The following is a 5929-nucleotide window of genomic DNA, read 5'->3' on the forward strand; positions in this document are numbered from 1 at the left end:
ACAAATACTACTCATAGTTAACACTGACGGACCGTAATTACCTTCATTGCGCTAGTGGCTTCCTCTGCGGGCAGCTTCAACTCTCTCAGCTAGCTTCTTGCGCTCACGGTTTGAACACTCCTGAGCCCACGCAATTTGCGGGTCGTTCAAGGCAGAGGCAGGTGGCTCAGTGCGCCCCGAAAGGACAGTGGCGGAGAAGGTGTGTTTGCCTGCTGCACATCTGAAGCCTTCTTCATCAGGAGAGGGGGTTGTCCCGCTGCTCTTTTCTTTGTCTCCAGGTTGGCTGAAAGCCGGCACATGGTTACTGGTATCAGTTGTGCCAGTGCTGGTCCCATTGGCTAAAAGTGCCTGGCGATAGCTGTTGACTGAGGCAGTGTTCAGCCCTGTGTTGCCAGCTGCACCTGTCTCCACACTGACGACAGCTGGCTCTACAGCGGCTTCTGCGGGCTGGGTAGTCACCGTACCCGTATTAGTGGCTGTACTGACGCTGGGAGGGTTTGTACTCGTACCGGGGGATGTCCTTCCGCACACCACGAGCGCGAAATACCTCGGCGTCTTAATCAATGAACGAATGACCTGGCAACCGCAAGTTGACCGGTGCATCTCAAACACTGCTAGGAAGATCGGTAGTCTGTGGCGGGCGCGACGCTGCCTCACTCTTGCTAGTCGAAGCAAGTACAGTCGGTGTATCTGTCATCATGCCGGATTTGATATGTGGATCGTCAGCATATGGCTCCGGCTTGACCCACAACCAGCTCTGCATAGACTGCCTCCTGTTCATTTCTGTGCTCCTGTCTTTATTCTCGTCAGCTGTGTACTTCAGCAGTTCAATTCTGTGCTCCAGTCCTCTTTATTCTCGTGAGCTGTGTACTCGTTTTGCTGTTTGTCTGGTTTATTTGAATTCGCACAGTAAATGTGTACTTCAGTTATTCTCTCCTCCCTCTTCTGAGTTTGACTCTCCGCTGGCCTTCTCTCCTCCAATCCCTTACATCGTATTGGGCCTCCGCACACACTACATTGTCACATAGCACAACTCAACCATTCGCTACCCTGTTATTGAGCACTCCCGCTGCTCGTTTGGTCTCGCGAATCCAAATAAAAAATTACCGACCAATCTCCCTCCTGTCCTGCGTCTCCAAACTGCTAGAGACAATAGTGTACGACCGCTTGTACGACCATATCTCCCCTCTTCTTCACCCCGCACAATCTGGCTTCCGCCGTAAGGACAACACATACCTGCAATTGTCCCGCATAATCCAAGACCTCTGCTCCCTAAATGACCAGCGGCAGGTCTCCTGCATCTGTTTCTTCGACCTCTCCAAGGCCTTCGACACCGTGTGGCACAAGGGCCTGATCGCCAAACTTCGTGCCCATTGTGTCTCCGGCTCCCTACTAGCCTGGATAACTAGCTACCTCTTGGACCGAAATCAGTGCGTCACAGTAAATGGAACCTTATCTGACCCCGAGTCTGTGACATCCGGAGTGCCCCAGGGCTCCATTTTAGGTCCCCTGCTCTTCCTCACATACGTTAATGACCTTCCCTATTCAATTCCCAATATTTCTTTGTTTGCAGATGATACCACTGTCCTTGCTTCCTCCCCATCTCACGCCACCCTGTACCCCAAAGTTCAGACCTGTATCAACGACATTGTTCACTGGATGAGCACTTGGTACCTTAAGCCAAATGTGACCAAAACCGAGCTCCTCCTTTTTCCCCCTCCCACAGATCCAGTGCCCATCTTCCACTTTCCCGATGATCCCGGTCACCCTATCTCTGTAGCGCCCCACCATAAACACCTTGGCATTGTCATAGATTCCGCCCTCTCCTGGTCTCACCATGCTGATCATGTGTCGTCCAAAGTATGCCGATCTGTCGGCATAATGTCAAGTCACTTGTCCCATTTGCCCCAAAATTGCCGGATTAATTTTTATAAATCATACATTCTTCCCCTCTTCACGTACGGCTTCCCTGCCTGGTCCACCACTAACAAAACCCACATAGGTAAATTAGAAGTTCTCCATTGCCGTCACAGTATACTGCGCATCATATTTCGTACTGATCGTTACATCACAAATCTAGACTTGTATGCTGCTGCATCCACTACCACTCTGCAACATTACCTTGATGCTTCCAAGTGCACCCTGGCACATTCAATTTTTCTTGACCAGCACCCTGCTCATTTACAGTCCCTTAATTGGTTCAATTCAGGTGGCACCACCCGAAGCTGCGTTCGTCTCCCCCTAGCTAGGTCTACCCTATTCGTAAATTCCCCTTTCTTTTCCTCCTACTCCACGTGGCTCCAACTGCCTCCCAGTGTTAGACAAGCTCCAGGTATGCCCAAATTCCGTACCCTCGTCAGACAGCACTTCAGTATCTCCCAGTAAACAAAGTCACAGTCACCACTTCCGCTGCATAGCTCGCTGAGCATCCCATTGCTTTTTAAGTTGCTAATCCCTTCCCACTTTGTGTACGTGCTCTTCATTTTCTTTTTTCTCTTCTTCCGTGGTTGGTCTCACCCTCTCCTCAATTCAATTGGCTGTCTTGACATGCCACAAGGTGCAGAAATAAATAAATAAAGAAAGAAATAAAATCATTTTATTAACAATGTAAGCGATGGAGACGATGCAAGAAACAACCTAAAGGGTAAGGAAAAATACATGTAAGAAGAAAAAGGGCAATGGAAAAAAAGATGATTCGAACAAGTTTTCGTACAACACTCTTCAGGAATCACCATTGTACTAAAGAACAAAATGAGAACAAAGGAAATAATATAGCAATCAAGGTAGGGTGACACGATACAATGACAGCACTGGAATATCGAGGTGCGATTTCTCACAAAAGTGTTCAGAAAACAAGGGTATACAAGTAAGAAGTAAGCGTGACAAGTGTGTATCAGCAACAAAAACAAAAAAGTGAGAACGAATGATAATAATAACAATAATAAACAAGAAGGTGACAAAACACATTTAGGCACAAGTGGCAACAACGTTGCCACACTACACAACAGAACATTATTTGAACAATTTTAGGGTAATAACACTATCTTTCTGGACACACAAATTCAGCTTATGAATGCGCTGACAAACAGCTTCCAAAACTTGTAACTGCAAATAATAACCATGACGAGCACGGCACAAAACAGAAAAACAGGAATCAGAATAAGTACGACAACAGTCAGTACTAATGATTGTATACTGAAGACTTGTTATTACGAGACGGACGCACACAATCTCGACTCACGCGCACACCCTCACACTCACTCTCACCCTCACTCAGCTCACCTTCTCCCTCACTGTCCGAATCAGAACCTGCTCCGTCATCCACCGCGGTTTGACTCTCCTCCTCACTTGCATCGTCCTGCGTCTCACCTTCACCACCCACGCCAACCGTGAATGCCGTTGCCTTCATGTCAGTCGGCGTCCTTTCCGATTGTTTCCTTTGTATTTTTACCGTGAATTCATAGGTCCGGTTGTAATCTGCTGTAGATCTCCGTGGTCTGTCATTTGCTGCTTTGTTTTGTGGATTAGTTGTTGTTGTTGTTGTTGTTGGATGTGAACCTGGTGTTGATGTTGGATGTGAAGCTGGTGTTGTTGTTGCAGCCATGGTTGTTGGTCTTTCTGTTGAATCCAGCTCTGGTTCCGGTGGGACAAATCGACCGCCGCGGGTGCTCCCCACCAACACAGACCTCGAAGGAGGAGGGTCAGGGAGAGGCAGAGGTGCTGTCACCACTCGAGGCACAGCCCCATGCAAAGCACCCAGAGGCACAGACTTAGGCACACCCAAGGGCTGCACCAATGGCGGTTCCGCACGCACCTCCAAAGAGCTGCCAAGCTCAAGCCCGTGCAACACAGATGTCAGAGGGGGAGCGGCAGACAGCGGCAGGGAACCATCCTGCCGTCTAGGTGATGGGTTTTTCCTAGGCCTCCCGCGTTTGGGCCTCTCAGATTGCGCACTGGGTGGAAGGATGTGAAGTGGAGTGTGTTGTTTGATACGTGCGTTCAGGTGCTGAACAGTCCTACCAACATACCGACTAGCACAATGTCGGCATTCGAAGTTGTAGATAACATGACTAAGGTGGAGGGTTGGTAGGACGTCCTTCCGCACCGTGAACGCACGCATTGTTGTGAAGACTGGCACAAAATGTACTGCATAATAAGTATGACGGACGATAGACTTGACTTCGTGACGCACTTTGATCGATTCCTGCCCCTTCCATGGCAAACATAGATAGACGGGACAGCGAGGTGGACCAATCAGCACCGATTTCGGTTTCTGCTCCATGGACAGAAACTTACGCAACAAGAATAGATGACTTGCACAAAGATTGTCTGGGTTCGAGACGGGGCAAGTGGACCTTCTGGACTGTACTTCTGACTCTGACTTCCCCACCTTTTGAGTTCGTGACTTTCGAAGTTTCGCTTTTTGCCTGACGAACACTGAGCTATTTTTTTTGGCTAGAGAGTAGAGTTGTTTTGATTCGGCTTGTATCGTCATGCCGAAGCGCTGCTACGCTCCTGAATGCACTAGCAGACGAGAGATGGAACTGAGGCTCCCATTCCATACGTTCCTTTCCGAGCCGGCCGGCCGGGAGGCAGAAAAAATGAGGGAATATTATTTTAGTATCATTGGTGTAGGCTGCAACAAGCACGTCGTGGTCCTGAAGTGTGACAACTTTCCCGCAGTGGAAGCGAAGTCAAGCACAACGAAAGTTTGTGGACGTCTGAGAAAGAACTCGATTCCCTTCGATTCGGCTGCACTAGCTCCAGAGCGACCCTCTCCTGAGGACAGACTGCGGAGAGGCCAGGAACCTGCCGAGTCAAGAGTGGAAGCCCGAACCACGAAAATGAGGGGTGGAAGGACTGAGTGTGAGAGCCAGATGGCCTTTAGTAGTACTTCAAGTAGTATCTGACTTGAAGGAGAGAACAAGTGTGCTGGAGAAACGCTGCGAAGTCCTCAGGCCTGATGTGTACTAGCTACTGTTGAAGTCTCACTTGTTCCGATATGAACACTTCATCAGCCCTGACTCTGAGCAGCTGTATCTAGACTTGGACTTAGGCCAGAGACATAGCATTGTTAACCTTACTGAAGCCATATGTATCCAATGCCTGGCTCTAGTGAGAAAGCAGTTTGGCGCAAGCTCGCAAACTATGATTGAATCAGGGAGTGGTGGAAAGTCACATTATACCTTCCCATGATTAGCTGGTAATGACGACGATGCGGCTCCGGCTGGGTCTCAGTCTCAGAAAGGATTTGTTGGAGCATCATCAAACAGTGCATTTGCCTTCATCATACACTGGCTCCGTTGCCTACAGTAATTCACATTTTGACGGGGCGCGCTGGGACGATACGGAAGGAGCGGCGGGAACCATTGGAGTGCTCATGATGCTGGTTAGCGAAGACCGATGTGTCAGGAACGGGAACGCAACCGCACTACTGTACAGATCAGGAAGCGATGGAAGAGTTGAATCTGCTCAGCCTTCCATGCCGTGTACAGGGACACAAACGTAAAAATAGCTACATTTCAAATGTGAACTGGCGATGGCATCATGTGGCGACGAACACAACTGCAACTGTTCAAATTTCAGCATTTCGAACATTATGCTTCCCATGATAACTCACCGAATGGCTCACATGACGGAGTTGGACATTACCAGGCTAGGATAATCATTTGCTGTATTTATGGATAGTCCTTGAGTTTTCAGATGAAGTGTTTTATCTTTTACCTGTCGTTCCTTTAGTATGGCACAATGTCCATGGCTGCTTCCTTGTCTTCATAACAGACTGGTATAATCAGCATGATTCTGCTTTTTTGAGAAGAAATAAAACTTTCCTTTCGGAAAGGAAGCCCAGAAACGTCAACCCCCATGGACTGTGCTTTATGACTCTCGTCCATCGACGTTAACCGTCGCAATAACTGCTGCATGTATG

The sequence above is a fragment of the Sycon ciliatum genome, chromosome 7 (genome assembly GCF_964019385.1).
Source record: "Sycon ciliatum chromosome 7, ocSycCili1.1, whole genome shotgun sequence".
Taxonomy (NCBI): domain Eukaryota; kingdom Metazoa; phylum Porifera; class Calcarea; order Leucosolenida; family Sycettidae; genus Sycon; species Sycon ciliatum.